We start from the raw sequence: 17,389 nt of genomic DNA, 5'->3' as shown, positions 1-17,389 counted from the left end.
GTACTAAATAAGGTAAGGCAACTTATTTTACCAAAGGCCCTTTCCGCATCAAGCGAAATAACAAGACCTTGCTTTTGATAGATTTTCGCATATTGGATAATGATGAGTCTACTACTACTACTTTCGGCTTCTCCCGTTAGGGGTCGCCACAGCGGATCATCCGTTTCCATTTCTTCCTGTCTTCTGCGTCTTCCTCTGTCACACCAGCCACCTGCGTGTCTTCCCTCACCACATCCATAAACCTCATCTTTGGCCTTCCTCTTCTCCTCTTCCCTGGCAACGCCATATTCAGTATCCTTCTCCCAATATACTCAGCATCTCTCCTCCACACATGTCCAATCCATCTCAATCTTGCCTCTCTTGCTTTGTCTCCAAACCGTCCAACCTGAGCGGCCCCTCTAATATAATCGTTCCTAATCCTGTCCTTCTTCGTTACTCCCAGTGAAAATCTTAGCATCTTCAACGCTGCCACCTCCAGCTCTGCCTCATGTCTTTTCGTCAGTGCCAATGTCTCCAAACCATATAACATAGCTGGTCTCGCAACCATCTTGTAAACCTTCCCTTTAACTCTTGCTGGTACCCTTCTGTCGCAAATCACTCCTGACATACTTCTCCACCCACTCCACCCTGCCTGCACTCTCTTTTTCACCTCTCTACTGCACTCCCCGTTACTTTGGACGGTTGACCCCAAGTATTTAAACTCAAATGCCTTTGTCACCTCCACTCCTTGCATCCTGACCATTCCACTGTCCTCTCTCTCATTCACGCATAGGTATTCTGTCTTGCTCCTACTGACTTTCCTTCCTCTTCTCTCCAGTGCATACCTCCACCTCTCCAGGCTCTCCTCAACCTGCACCCTACTCTCGCTACAGATCACAATGTCATCCGCGAACATCATCGTCCATGGAGACTCCTGCCTGATCTTGTCCGTCAACCTTTCCATCACCATTGCAAACAAGAAAGGGCTCAGAGCCGATCCTTGATGTAATCCCACCTCCACCTTGAACCCATCTGTCATTCCAACCGCACACCTCACCACTGTCACACTGCCCTCATACATATCCTGCACCACTCCTACATACTTCTCTGCAACTCCTGACTTCCTCATACAATACCACACCTCCTCTCTCGGCACTCTGTCATAAGCTTTCTCTAAATCTACAAAGACACAATGTAACTCTTTCTGGCCTTCTCTATGCTTCTCCATCAACATTCTCAAAGCAAACATCGCATCTGTGGTGCTCTTTCGTGGCATGAAACCATACTGCTGCTGCTGATCATCACCTCTCCTCTTAATCTAGCTTCTATTACTCTTTCCCAAATCTTCATGCTGTGGCTGATCAACTTTATACCTCTGTAGTTATAAAGTTAGAATAGAATAGAATATTGGATAATGATGAGTAATTTCCTCATATTGGTCCGAGACACCCTATTTTCAATGAAGCTTGTTTAATCACCTTCAATTATAAGAGGAAGAAACCAAGTCGGATCAGCAATAGTTTGGAAAACATTCAGCTATCATTTGTTAAACTAATGGGGCAATATGAACCACCGGCATCTGGGGGTGTACCCTTCTTAAGAATCGCCGATATGTTTGCAACATACAAGGTAGGGGGAGGAGAGAGACTCGTTCTTTCCTTTCACCATGTTCCTCACTGACTGCACCAAGTCCAGCAGGGAAGAAGTCCACGTGTGGTGCACAACAGGAATTTTCATAGACCTGTGTAACTTCATGGTTTTGTGTGCTTTAAGCATGTTGTCCAGAAGCTCAGTGGAGTTTGGTGCTCTGTAGTTGCCAAGGAAATCCCCCACAACATCCTGAAACGCCTTCCATGCTGTTTTCCCTGGCCCACTAGCAGATCTTCTACCTCCCTGTCACTGAGGACCTGTCTGACTTGTGGACCAACACAAAGGCCTTCCTTCATCTTGGCACCAGTTATTCTTGGAAACATGTGTCTCAGATAGTGAAGTCCATCACCTCCTTTGTTCCCTGCTTTCACAACATGTCCCATCAGTCTGGGTTTTAGATGAGGAGGAGGCAGAAATATCTGTGTTGGGGTGACAAGTGGTTTATGCCCCACACTTTCTGCCCTGGAGTGAAATGCTTACGGAGCGGCCCGGTCTTTTTAATGTGATGTGAAGGTTTCTGTAATGTGAAGGTTGCACGAACTGGCAAGTGGGCGTTCCTTTTACTTAGGGGGCGTGTCTTGTGCCTTACGTCCCTGTCTGGCAGTCCGCAGACAGGTACTGTTGAATAAAAACGCAGACTTCTTTCACAGTAGCCAATACGACGCAGGGTAACGAAGTGGCGCTCTAGTACTGCGAGAGAATACTCGCGAACACGAGTTTTACTCAGTACCATCTAAAGGACGACAGATAGACGTCCGTCCAGACGTTGTGCTGGACGCCCAGCAGAGCTTAAAACCCAACAGCACGTCTGCGGACTGAAGGACAGGGGCGTAACGTACAAGACACGCCCTCAAAGTACAAGACACCCCCCCAAAATAAAAGAAACGCCTACTAGCGGTTACAGCGATGCATTACATCTGACAGTGACGGTCTCAAAGCAAAACTCTGGGCTGATGGATCCCAGCGGCAGGAAGGAGGGTTTTCCCAGCAGGGTAGAACTTGGTTACTCGGGAAGGTGGTGGTCAGTAGCCAGTTTGAATGGGAAACGGCATTCCATGTAGGGGTCCACTTCGAGGAAGACCCAGGAAGTGTGGGAGAGATTCAATCTGCCAGTTGACCTGAGAACACATCTTGGGATTCCGCAGGAGTGGGAAAAACTAACTGGACAAAGACACCCGGCTCACTTTTGCTGCCCGGCTGTAATAAGGGTGAGCAGTAAAAGTACAGCTCGAACATCAGCTATGTAGTATATAATGCATAGTTAGCAATTTAACAGGCTAAGCTAACCCCTGTCCCTTCCTTTGTTGCACTCTAGTCATGTATAGAAATCAGCTCAGCAGTGTACTGCACTCTGCACTGTACCAAAGCCTCTGACTCGTTAGTACACATCCATTCCTCGGGTTTGGGACAAGTGAGACACAGTCCCTGACTGGCCGGTATGCAAACCACAGCAACCACAAGGTTGATAAATCCATTTTAATGGAAAATGTAAAACCCTTTAGAACTTCAATGTACAAAGCATGTAACACTTGCACCTTAAAATCTGAAATTGAAGCAAGCCATGTTTTAAAAAATACCTCAGTGAATGTATATATGTATATATGTACACAACATCGTTTTTCATTGTTGTATCATTTACTTCAAAAGTTCACTATGGTAACTTTTTAACCAGAGAGAAACAAGACAGGTTTCTTAAATAAATGACATTATGTTGTATAAATGCGTTAACTTTACAGTGAATACCGTTTTAATAAGATGCTGAAGTGTATAAGCCTTGTAGGTCTTTTTGTCTTCACATAATACAACTTTACACCGTCTTTACAATAGTTTGGCAGTTCATTTGTATACAAAGTATTTTATGGCATGAGGACAGTAGAGCTCAGCAACACTTCCCAAAGTTACAGGCATGAGCTGGTGTGTGTCCTCCATCACAGTAGAGCCGTATCACAACTGAACACCATGTGGCAAAAACACAACTGTACAAGTCACATTTACATCAATGTTTTTAGCTCAATAACATGGAAATATCAAAACTATGAAATAAATACACCAGAGGAAAAACTACTCCGTATGAAAAGAGCCAAGAACAAACACAACAGGAGGGAAACGACAACAGACCAACTACTCAGACACACGAACAAATGAGAACAGCGACGCTGTTTGCTTGCGGACTGAAAGAGCTTTCATGAAGAGTTCTGACATGTTCTGCTTTGTGTGTTAAACGTCTTGACGCATGCGCAGCAACCCAGCTTAGAAAACCACAGAAGGTTGAATCAGTCCATCTGGACGCAGCGTTTACTATAGACAGATGTTACGGACAGATGTTTGACAGATGTCTGACAGGTGTAATTGACAGATGTTACTGACAGATGTTATTGACAGATGTTATGGACAGATGTTTGACAGATGTCTGACAGGTGTAATTGACAGATGTTACTGACAGATGTTATTGACAGATGTTACTGACAGATGTCTGACAGATGTTTTGGACAGATGTTTGACAGATGTCTGACAGATGTTATTGACAGATGTTATTGACAGATGTTATTGACAGATGTCTGACAGGTACTAGATGATGAAACGTATCGGTCGATAAAGGTGTCCAGATGAACTGATTCAGCGTTTGATAGTTTTAAACGTTTTTCAGGGTTTAATCATTGTAAAAATCACAGTTGTTCTCCTGCTGCTGCTGCTGGTGATGCTGCGGTGAAGAAAACCACCATGTAGCCTATCAAAGGTCCAATAACTGCAATAACCATCCAAGTGAAGTCGAACTGTAGAACATTCTTGAAACAAATCAGAATAAAAAAAACAAAAACGGGCTGGATTGCTTCAGTAAGAATCGAAAAACTTGTTTTACAAATATTTGGTGCCACCTGCTGTTGTGAATGTATACTGACATTTAAAAGTCCAGACCTCAAATAAGACGACCCTACTTTTCAGACTTATTTCCAGGAAAAAAACAACAAAAAAACAAAACCTCTCTTATATTCAGACCAATACGGTAATATAGAGACGAAAAAAGACACAAGAGATAGGAGGAGTGGGGACTCATTCCCATTTCTGAAATATCCATCCATCATCCATCCATCATCCATCCATCATCCATCCATCCATCATCCATCCATCATCCATCCATCCATCATCCATCCATTATCCATCCATCCATCATCCATCATCCAAACCGCGTATCCTGCTCTCAGGGTCGCGGGGATGCTGGAGCCTATCCCAGCAGTCATTGGCTGGCAGACGGGGAGACACCCTTGACAGGCCGCCAGACCATCACAGGGCCCACACACACACACACACACACACACACACACACACGTATCTAGGGACAATGTATTACGGCCGAGTCACCTGCCCTACATGTCTTTGGACTGTGGGGGGTAGGGGGGTGGGACAACATATCGATGCGGCAACGCATCGCGATACTTCCTCGCGCGATGCGTAATCGATTCACTGACGTCATAGATGGATGTTTTTGTTAAAACATGCAAGCGTTTAGCTGGATTCCCCCGCCTGCTACCATTTATCTTACCAAAGTCACTATTTCAAGACTCCTCGTGGTGGCGCTAATCAAATGAACAAGGGTCAAATCCGTGAACGGAAGTAGGTGAACGGAGGAAGCATGCGCGCGAGCCGTGCGTGAAGAAGCCAGCTCAGATGGCTGATAGCGGGAGAGAAAAGCCAAGCAGTGACGCACCGGCTCGTTACAAGTCCACAGTCTGGGCCACTTTGGGTCCCACGACAGTGACGAGGGGAAGGACAAACTAGACAAGAACATGTCATCTGCAGAAACCGTCTTGGAAAACTCAAGCACACTGGGAACACCACCAACCTCCACACCCACCTGCTTCGCCATCATCCCGAGCCCCCCAAGAAACAGGACACCCCGGCCGGAAGTAGTCCCGCAGCACCGGAAAATACGTCCAAGTCCCGGTTTCCCTTTACCTCGCCGAGGGCGACGAGCATCACCAAGTCAGTCGCTGGGTTCACTTGCGAGGACCTTCGGCCGTACAGCGTGGCGGGAAATCCAGGTTTTCACCACGTGGTTAAAACACCAGAACCAAGGTCCGAGGTGCCGTCTGGAAGATACTCCACCCACACAGCTGCTCCAGCCAAGTGTGCAGAGACGAGAGCAGAGGTGGAGGACGCACTTCAGTCGGCTGAGAGGGCTGCACTCACCTGCGATGGGGGGACTTCAAGGGCCACCGAGGCCTATGTGACCTTCACCGCTCATTCTACTGACAAGGGGTGGGAGAGGAAACGTTACGTCATCAGCACATCCGGTGTTGGGCGCATATACTGAACCTCGCATCGCAGCCTGCCCTGAAACTGACAGCTGTAGCTCGACTGCTTGCGAAGGTCCGGAGGATTTCCGCCTCCTTCCACAGAAGCACCACAGCCGCCGATGCACTGAAGAGAAAGCAGAGGATGCTTGAGCCTCCTCCACCCAAGCTCATCACACATGGTGCCGTCCGATGGCGCAGCGCCTATGAGACGCTGTCCCGGTTCCTCCAGCAGCAGCCTGCTGTCTGTGCTGCCCTCCTACCTCCCGAGGTAGGCCTACGTGGTGATACTACATTGTTACTGATTAAGTGTATTCAGGTCTGTATGTATCTGATGTGTTTGTATGTGTCATATGGATTATATTTTAATAACGAGGTTGTGAATGATATAATAGCCTAGCCTAAAATATTAATTCATAATGTTACTGCATTAAAGCTTAGGCAAGTTGAATATTTATATAATTCCCATCCTACTTTTAAACTACTGCAGGAGCAGAGCACCGTGGCACATTCATTCATATTTTAGGCTATATCTCATTCACAAAATATACATTAAATGAATGTTTTTAGTGAACTTTCCATTCTGTCACGTTCTTTCATTAAAGGTGAGAAAGAGCGTCTCTGACATTTGCACCTTGACTGAGACAGACGTCACAAATGCTGAAGAGGTTGTGCAAGCCCTCAAGCCGATGCTGGCTGCAGCAAGCATCATGTGCGAGGAGAAGAACCCGACCATTTCTGTCATCGCTCCGCTTCAGGCCCAACTTCTGGGTGACACAGTCGGAGCCACTGAGGATCCCCCTCTTGTCAGAGAGATAAAGAACACCACCCATCAAGACCTGTCCAAGAGATATGACCCCGCAGAGGAGAAGAACAACCTGGATGTCTCGTCAGCCTTGCACCCCAGGTTTAAACTCTGCTCTTCCTGTCACCACAAGTCATGCAGGAGACGGATGCCAAGGTGGTGTCAAAGGCTGCTGCTCTGAAGGTCAATACGTCTTGTCAACAGTAGTAGGTCATCTGGATTCTTAGTTTCAGTTGTGACTTTAAACCGTCAGGCTGTTGCTAGAGACGCCATCCATATGTCCTCTTCATGTGCAAAAAGACATGTGTGGACATTTGAAATGAATGGTAATGGTTGACTTGATGTGAAGACTGAACATGTTTTTAAATAATAAAGTGAAAGGTTTGCCACTGATTTATTGTCTTACAGGATGCAGACTTGGGGATGGTGGATAGTCCTGAAGAGAGCACTACTGAGGGAGGAAGCTCTGAGCAGAGTGACGACACCTGTGATGACGATGGGAACGATCCTTCCACTGCACACACACCAAAGAAGAGGAACTCTGCACTATCTGACCTCCTCGGGCAGACGGTCCAGACCACCAGAGCTCCCTTGCTGTCGGCTACTTCCATAGCTGGAAAGGAGGCCGGGCAGGACCAAGAAGCTCCACCTCTACCACTGACAGATGATCCGCCGGATTGGTGGAAATCTCCGGCACAAGGGTTCCCACTTCTAGCCAAGCTGGCACAAAAGCATGTGTGTGTCCCGGGGACTAGTGCCCTGCAGAAAGAGTCTTTTCCCCTGCTGGTGACATCATCCCCGCCCAGAGGAGGGCGCTCCCCCCTGAGCATGCTGATCAGCTGCTGTTCCTGAAGAAGGACCTGCAAGTTTAGGAGCTGAAATGAGTCCAGGTTTCCATAAAGTAATGCAGCATAGAGCCATGCTGGGTAAGCTGGTTATGCACTGCAGCGAGTGTTTTTGCTTTCATGTGTTTTGGGGTTTTGTGTGTTGTGTAAAGTACCTAATGTACACAGAACTGATCTGCTTTCTGGCAGTTCAGCCTTTCGTTTTATTTTATTGGTCATTCTGGGAAACTGACACAGTGAGTGACTATGCAGTGAATAAAGACGTCATTCCTGGTTTTTGCCTTTTTACTGGTATTGTTTCTCCAGTTACACAGATATCGTGACGTACCATAGATTAATTAAATCACGATGCATCGAGAATCGCTGTATGGGGATTTAATCATAATCGTGGGCAAAGTATCGGGGCAGTATCGTAATCATGAGCCGAGTGTATCGTCCCACCCCTAGTGGGAGGAAACCCACGCAGACACGGGGAGAACATGCAAACTCCACACAGAGGACGACCCGGGACCACCCCCAAGGTTGGACTACCCCGGGGCTCGAACCCAGGACCTTCTTGCTGTGAGACGACCACTCTAACCACTGTGCCACCTTTTTTATATACATATATATACACACACACACATATATATGTATGTATGTGTATGTATCTATTATCGATGTGTATATATATACACACAAACACACACACACACACACACACACACATACAGTGCATCCAGAAAGTATTCACACCCCGTCACTTTCCCCACATTTTGCTATGTTACAGCCTTATTCCAAAATGGATTCAATTGTTTTTTTTCCCCCTCAATCTACACAACATACCCCAGAGGACAGAATGTCCAAACAAGGACAAGCTGCCATTGTGATTGATAGTCATTGTGATTGATAGTCAATGTGATTGGTAGCCATTGTCACTGGTAGACATTGTGATTGATAGTCACTCTGACTGACAGCCATTAGGACTGATAGCCATTGTCATTGATAGCCATTTTGACTGATAGCCATTGTGACCAATAGTCATTGTGATTGATAGTCACTGTGACTGATAGTCATTGTGATTGGTAGCCATTGTGATTGATAGCCGTTGTGACTGACAGTCATTGTGATTGATTGCCGTTGTGACTGAAAGTCATTGTGATTGATAGCCATTGTGAATGATAGCTATTGTGACTGTTAGCCATTGTGATCAATAGCCATTGTGACTGACAGTCATTGTGATTGATAGCCGTTGTGACTGATAGCCATTGTGATTGTTAGTCATTGTGAATGTGATAGCCCTTGTCATTGATAGCCATTGTGACTGATAGCCATTGTGACTGGTAGTCATTGTAATTGATAGTCACTGTGACTGACAGTCATTGTGATTGATAGCCACTGTGACTGATAGTCATTGTGACTGATAGTCATTGTGATTGGTAGCCATTGTGATTGATAGTCATTGTGATTGATAGCCATTGTGACTGAAAGTCATTGTGATTGATAGTCACTGTGACTGACAGCCATTAGGACTGTTAGTCATTGTGATTGATAGCCACTATGACTGACTGTCATTGTGATTGATAGCCGTTGTGACTGATAGTCATTATGATTGATAGACATTGTGATTGATAGCCGTTGTGACTGATAGCCATTGTGATTGATAGCCATTGTGACTGATAGCCATTGTGACTGGTAGACATTGTGATTGATAGTCACTGTGACTGACAGTTATTTTGATTGATAGCGAATGTGACTGATAGTCATAGTGATTGATAGCCATTGTGATTGATAGTCATTGTGATTGATAGCCACTGTGACTGAAAGTCATTGTAATTGATAGTCACTGTGACTGACAGCCATTAGGACTGTTAGTCATTGTGATTGATAGCCATTGTGATTGATAGCCATTGTGACTGACTGTCATTGTGATTGATAGCCGTTGTGACTGATAGTCATTGTGATTGATAGTCACTGTGACTGACAGCCATTAGGACTGATAGTCATTGTGATTGATAGACATTGTGATTGATAGCCGTTGTGACTGATAGTCATTGTGATTGATAGATAGCCATTGTGATTGATATTCGTTGTGATTGACAGCCATTTTGAACCATAGTATCTTCAGCTACTTTGGCTGACTGACAGGAATGTCTGTTGCTTGGCCTTTTTCTATACAAAATAACTGGCAATATCCACATTTACTTTATCGGCCAAAATGACTACCGTTATTGCTCATTTATCTCCTGTTGGTGAAGAGGTGACACACCAGGCTCAATGAACTATACACTACATGGCCAACAGGATGTGGACACCTGAACATCACACCCATATGTGCTTGATGAACATCTCATTCCAAACCCATGGGCATTAATATGGTGTTTGAGCCCCCCTTTGCTGCTGTAACAGCCTCCACTCTTCTGGGAAGGCTTTCCACTAGATTTGGGAACATGGTTGTGGGAATTCACTCCCATTCAGCCACAAGAGCATCAGTGAGGTCAGGCACTGATGTCGGGGAGAAGGCCGGGTTCACGGTTGGTGTTCCAATTCATCCCAAAGATGTTGGCTAGTTTCTCCACACCAAACTCAGCAAACCATGTCTTTATGGACCTCGCTTTGTGCACAGGGGCATTGTCATGATGAAACAGAAAAGAGCTTCCCCCAAACTGCTGCCACAAACTTGGAAGCACACAATTCTCTAGAATGGTATTGTATGCTGTAGCAGTAATATTTCCCTTCAGTGGAACTGAGAGGCAAGAACATGGAAAACAGCCCCGGACCATTATTACTCCTCCACCAAACTTTACAGTTGGCACTATGCATTTAGGCAGGTAGTGTTCTCCTTGTATTCGCCAAATCCAGATTGCTCCATCAGACTGCCGGATAGTGAAGCGGGATTCATCACTCCAGACAACGTGAATCCAATGGTGGTGTGCTTTACACCACTCCAGCATAGCACATTGTGTGCATTGGCTTATTTATTAGACAGTGATAGTGGAGGCAGACAGGAAATGGGGGAGAGCGAGAGAGAGAGAGAAAGGGGTAAGACATGCAACAAACGCTGCCAGCTGGATTTGAACTGGTAATGGTTGCAGCCATGTGGCCATGTGATATGCACGCTAGTCAGTCGGCCATGGAGGCATCCCAGGCCACCAGTTCTTGAGCTGACGTTGCTTCCAGAGGCAGTCTGGAACTCGGTAGTGAGTTTTGTAAGCGAGGACACATGGTTTTTACGTGCCTCAGGACTCGTTGGTCCCGTTCTGTGGTCTTGTGTGTTCTACTGCTTCATGTCTGAGCTGCTGTTGCTCTGAGATGTCTCCACTTCACAATAACAGCACTTACAATTGACCGGGGAAGCTCTAGCAGGGCAGGGATTTGACCAAATGACTTGTTGGAAAGGTGGCATCCTATGACGGTGCCATGCTGAAAGTCACTGCGCTCCTAAGGACCCTCCACTCCACTGCCACTGTTTGTCTATGGAGACTGTGTGGCTGGATGCTGGATTTTATGCACCTGCTAGCAACGGGCGTGGCTGAAATATCCGGACCCACTCAGTAGAAGGGTGCCCACATATACACTGCTCAAAAAAATAAAGGGAACACATAAGCAATGCAATGTAGCTCCAAGTCAATCACACTTTTGAGATATCAACCTGTCCAGTTAGGAAGCAACACTGATTTGTGAATCAATTTGACCTGTTGGTAAATTGTCTAATTTCCACCTGGTGGAAATTAGACAATTTGCAAGACAACCCCCATAATAGGAATGGATTTGCAGGTGGTGGCCACAGACCATTTGCCTGTCCTCATCTTTTCTGGCCGATCTTTGGTTAGTTTTTCATTTTGCTAGTGCCCTCACCACTAGAGGTGGCATGAGGCGGTATCTGCAACCTACAGAAGTTGCTCAGGTAGTGCAGCTCATCCAGGATGGCACATCAATGCGTGCTGTGGCAAGAAGATTTGATGTGTCTCCCAGCACAGTGTCCAGAGCATGGAGGAGGTACCAGGAGACAGGCCAGTACACCAGGAGACGTGGAGGGGGCCGCAGGAGGACAACAACCCCGCAGCAGGACCGCTATCTGGTCCTTTGTGCAAGGAGCAACAGAAGGAGCACTGCCGGAGCCCTACAAAACGACCTTCAACAGGCCACTAATGTGCAGGTTTCTGCTCAAACAGTGAGAAACAGAATGCATGAGGATGGTATGAGGGCCCGACGTCCACAATTGGGGCCTGTGCTCACAGCCCAACACCGTGCAGCCCGATTGACCTTTGCCAGAGAACATCTTGGTTGGCAGATTCGCCATTGGCGCCCTGTGCTCTTCCCAGATGAGAGCAGGTTCACACTGAACACATGTGACAGACGTGAGAGAGTCTGGAGACGCTGTGGAGAACGTTCTGCTGCCTGCAACATCCTCCAGCATGACCGGTTTGGCGGTGGGTCAGTGATGGTCTGGGGAGGCATATCCTTGGAGGGCCGCACAGACCTCTACGTGCTAGCCAGAGGTACCATGACTGCCATTAGGTACCGGGATGAGATCCTCAGACCCATTGTCAGACCATATGCTGGTGCAGTGGGCCCTGGGTTCCTGCTCATGCATGACAATGCTCGTCCTCATGTGGCCAGAGTGTGTCAGCAGTTCCTGTATGTCGAGGGCATTGATGCTATGGACTGGCCTGCACGTTCCCCAGACCTGAATCCAATTGAGCACCTCTGGGACATCATGTCTCGTACCATCCGCCAACGCGATGTCGCACCACAGACTGTCCAGGAGTTGACCGATGCCCTGATCCAGGTCTGGGAGGAGATCCCTCAGGAGACCATCCGTCGTCTCATCAGGAGCATGCCCAGACGTTGTAGGGAGTGCATACAGGCACGTGGAGGCCACACACACTACTGAGCCTCATTTTGAATCGTCTTGAGGAATTTCCACAGAAGTTGGATCAGCCTATGTTCTCATTTTCCACTTTGATTTTGAGTATGATTCTGAATCCAGACCTTAATGGGCTAATGATTTTGATTTCCATTGATCATTCTTAGGTTATTTTGCTCTAAACACATTCCTCTGTCTAATAAATAAAGATTTTCAGCTGAAATATTTCATTCATAGGAGGTCTATATTGTGTTTTTAGGTGTTCCCTTTATTTTTTTGAGCAGTATAGTTTGGATATATAATTTTAGCGCATTTCATGATTTTGCAGCATAGCGCCACCTAGTGGCCAATTAACAGTAAATAATGCACAGAACCTCAGGGCGTCATGACTTATTGGTGGACCAAGTTTCGTGTTAATCGGAGTTGCTGTGAAAAAGATCCGCCACCTTGAACCAATAGCACAGCTGCTGCTAAAGAGCTGCATGTTGTCCCTTATACTTTAAACGCTTATAACACAAAAACCGTCGCTGATAAACATCTGAACACATTCACACGTCATGCTGGTAGTGTCACGTGTCCTGTCAGATATTTTGGAATAGTTTGATCAAATATGCGTGAAAATAAAAAATATTAGGTATATTGTACACTGTACAGGCATATATTGTACATTGGTGTGGATGCATGTTTTGACCGATTAGAATGACCTTTGACCCCCTTGATATATTCATTCTCCAGAATGTCTGTGGCGATGTTGGTAGCAATTGAATGAATCTGTGCAGAAATGTTTGTGTTTTATGATTTTTCATATTTTGAAAAATATAGAGTGACGGACTTCTGAATTGACCATATGTTGCAGTGCAGCAAAGTGTTGGCATCACTTACTGGATCTGCTCACAAAATCTCAGCTCTGTAGGATGTGCAGGGGATTTGGGGGACATTTGGGGCATTTTTGAAGTTTCGCAGGTGAAATTAACATTTTTGTTATAAGCCACGCCCACTTATTAAATTATGACTAAATTGCATGTCTCAACTCCAGTATGAGCCTAGATTGTGCACCCCAAATTTCCTCCAAATCCATAGTGCCTATTATGAGATATAAACTTCTCCAATTTATAGCGCCCCCTACTGGACAAATGAAACGCACTTCATGGGTTAGGACCTTTCGACAATACGTCACATACGTCTAAAATTTCAAGTTGATATGTCAATGCATTGATGAGTTATGGCACCGTCATGGAAAATCACCGTTTTTCAGTCAAGGGTCATTGATCTGTCAAATCAAAACCGAGCAACGGATCAACATTCTTTCGACAACTTTTTTGCCTTGAGTGATTGTAGATGATGTGTGCCACGTTTCGTGTAAATCGATCGCACGGCCTAGGAGGAGTTCGGACAAGTAGTTTTGGATATTTTCGCAAATTTGCGAAATGATATTACAGCAGAAATGGGCGTGGCCTATACCACGTGACTCAGCTATGCTCAGTGAATCTGAGCATGTAAAGATTTTGCATGTCCGATGTACGGTTTGGGAGTTACACGCCAAAACGCATTTACGTTCAAAATAGCGCCACCAACTGGTTGACAAGTGTCATGTTTTGCTTGTGGGGTAAGGGTGTAGTTCTGTACCAGGCCTCCAAAGGGTTTTGTAGAATCTGTTACGGTGTAGGCTGCAGTACCACTTTTACCAACGGAAAAATAAAAAAATAAAATAAAATAAAATAAAAATCTGAGCAGAAACAATAGGGGTCCCCAGCCCCTGGGGCTTGGACCCCTAATAAATGGTAACAACATAATACAAACAAAGAACAGACACACAACAAAACAGAAGGGGAGTACACGTGTACACATGTAAAGTAACAGACGGCTGTCAGGACACAAGTGTGGTAGTAGGTCAGCAGCTCGTTACTTGTGTTGTTGTTTCAAGGCTGAGAGGTTTAAGGAAAGACTCACTTCTTGGAGACAAGCAGGGATCTTAGGTAGTGATTTACACAACTCCTGTTTGTGAGTACACATGTTGCATCTACAGTAACACAATTAATCAGATGTTGAAGAGCACATCTTCTGGATGAAGACAGCACCAGGTCACGTGTCTCATGTTAAAGGAGGGACAGAGTCACGAGACTCCACACCAGTCCAACACTTATGGGACATTTCACCATCACACAACAAGTGTGAGCGTGTTTGTGTGTTGTGTTACCAGAATCAACGGAATCTAGAACTTCCAGACCTCCTTCGGCGTCACTGCTGGACAGGACACATGTTTTAAGCTGGTGTGGTTTATTCTTCCAAATGACATTTAAGAAAGTTCTATTTGCTTCTGTGGCGGTAGAACCATAAACCAATAGAGACACAGATGGACCCACAAAGCGAGACAGGCCCTCTGCTTTGGAGAGGAGAACTCCTCCTAAAATAGACAAACCCCTTCCAAGACCAATCCTGAAGACAGACTTGGTCTTTTTAATCTGTTGGAGAAATGGAGATGTTGTCTAGCTGTAAGATGTGTAGTTGTATATATTCCCAAATACCTAACGGACTCTTTTACCAGATGTTTCCAACTACACAATCGCTACAATCACGCACAGACAACATTCCACATGTGCACACATTTAGTCGCAGGTCCGAGGCCCTGGAACATTGGTTACCTGAGGTAACAGAGTTCCTCACGTGCTTCTTGTCCTTCAAAACAAAGTGGTGTCGTCTGCCAGTTGTGAGATTTTTAACTCTCCACCAAAACCCGACATTCCTTCCAAACGTCCATCATTCACGATATTAACTGATAAGAATTCAGCCCCTCAAATAAATAAGGGAGGAGGAACAGGGCAGCCTTGGCGGAGCCCTCTGTTCATCTGGACTCTTTTACAGCTGTTAAAGTTCATCATAACAGAACTATTCATATCTTTGTAAAACATATTGACGATGCCAACAAAGTTATTCCCAAAGCCCAACGCCTCGACGGACTGTAACAGAACCATGAGTTCAATCGCGTCAAAGGCCTCATAGAAGTCTAGGAACAAAATAAGTGCTTCAGAATTTACTGTATCTGCATCATCCAGCAGATCTAGGATGAGTCTCATGTTACAGTAACGTGCCGGGTTTTCATGAGCCCTGTTTGAGGTCCGGCTATAACAGAGTCTAGTCCTCAATGCGGAGGGCTGGACTGAGGCGACTCACCGCAGAAGAGCCGTTAAACATGCTTTATTCCAGCTCTGCTAGGCACTGCCGTAAATCAGTTTATGGTAACTCCTCTGGGGGCCGCTGTCGTAATAATGTAAACTAACCTACGACACATCAGTACAACCGCCAAGTCTGGACTACCCCGGGATTCCAATCCACGACCTCTCTGCTGTGAGGCGACTGTGCTGACCACTGCGCCACCATGTGGCCCCAAACATTATATACTCTCAGGATTAGCAATTCTACACATTTGACATTGATTAAAAAAGTTAATTTCAAGTCCTGATGATGATGATGATGATGATGATGATAACAAAATAATTCTTTACCAGCTGAGCCCAGTGTGAGACTGACTTCAGTGACGCCCCCTGGTGGCCGACATCCGGCCATGCTGATGTGCAGTGTCTACAACTTCTACCCCAAATACATCAGTGTCACCTGGCTGAGAGACGGACAGCCGGTGACCTCTGACGTCACTTCCACCGATGAGCTGGCAAATGGTGATTGGTACTACCAGATCCACTCCTACCTGGAGTACACGCCCAGGTCAGAACACTTAGACTCAGTACCAAATGGACCGGTCCAAATACATACACAATACTTTAACACTACACACTCACATTTACACACACACACACACACACACACACACACACACACATAATGACTGGACAACAAAGAACAAAGCGATGGTTTAAGGTGGAACGTGTCTCCTCAGTGTCTGCTCTGTAGACACCAGCTGTATGTTTAAGGTGGAACGTGTCTCCTCCGTATCTGCTCTGTAGACACCAGCTGTATGTTTAAGGTGGAACGTGTCTCCTCAGTGTCTGCTCTGTAGACACCAGCTGTATATTTAAGGTGGGATGCGTGGCTCTTTACAGGTGAGATCCCAGATGGACGACTGAGTATTTATTGTGTATTAATACCGTGTTTTAAACTGGGCTGATGTTTAGTATCAGACTCGACTAGTTTCTGTGCAGACAGACAGGAAAGTACAAACTTACCTCATCCAATCACATCACGTCTTATTTATTGTTGATATGTTGTTTTTTTCCTGTGTGTTTTCTTCTTCTTCACTTATTTCATCTCAGGTCTGGAGAGAAGATCACCTGCATGGTGGAACACGCCAGTTTCCCCTCTCCTAAGAAAGTGGACTGGAGTGAGTATCTATGTGTGTCTCTGTCCATGGATAGGTGATGAAGACATAGAGAGACAGGTCAACATGCAGATGTGTCTATAGATAGAGACATGTGTCTGTCTCTCCAGATCCCTCCATGCCACAATCAGACAGAAACAAGATCGCCATCGGAGCGTCAGGTCTGCTTCTGGGTTTGATTTTGTCTTTGGCAGGTCTGATCTACTACAAGAGGAAGGCCAGAGGTCAGTAACACTAGATCAGTCCAGACCAGGTTTACACTGGTTCACATCAGTCCACATATACACACTACACTATAATACCACTACATATGCACACTACACTATAATATCACTACATATACACAGTACACTATAATACCACTATATATATATGCAGTATACTACATCACTACATTATAATACAAACAGATATAAACAGTACACTCTATATCACTACACTATATCAGTACATATAGACCATACACTATACATATACTACATAGACAGTACACTATACACATCAGTACATATAGACCATGCACTATACATATACATAGACAGTACACTATACATATCAGTACTTATAGACAGTACACTATACATATAGACAGTACACTATACACATCAGTACACATGTACAGTACACTGTACACATTAG

The sequence above is a fragment of the Lampris incognitus genome, chromosome 17, assembly GCF_029633865.1.
Source record: "Lampris incognitus isolate fLamInc1 chromosome 17, fLamInc1.hap2, whole genome shotgun sequence".
NCBI classification, from domain to species: Eukaryota; Metazoa; Chordata; class Actinopteri; order Lampriformes; family Lampridae; genus Lampris; species Lampris incognitus.
The sequence above is the reverse complement of the archived record's forward strand: the minus strand, read 5'-3'. Positions refer to the sequence as shown.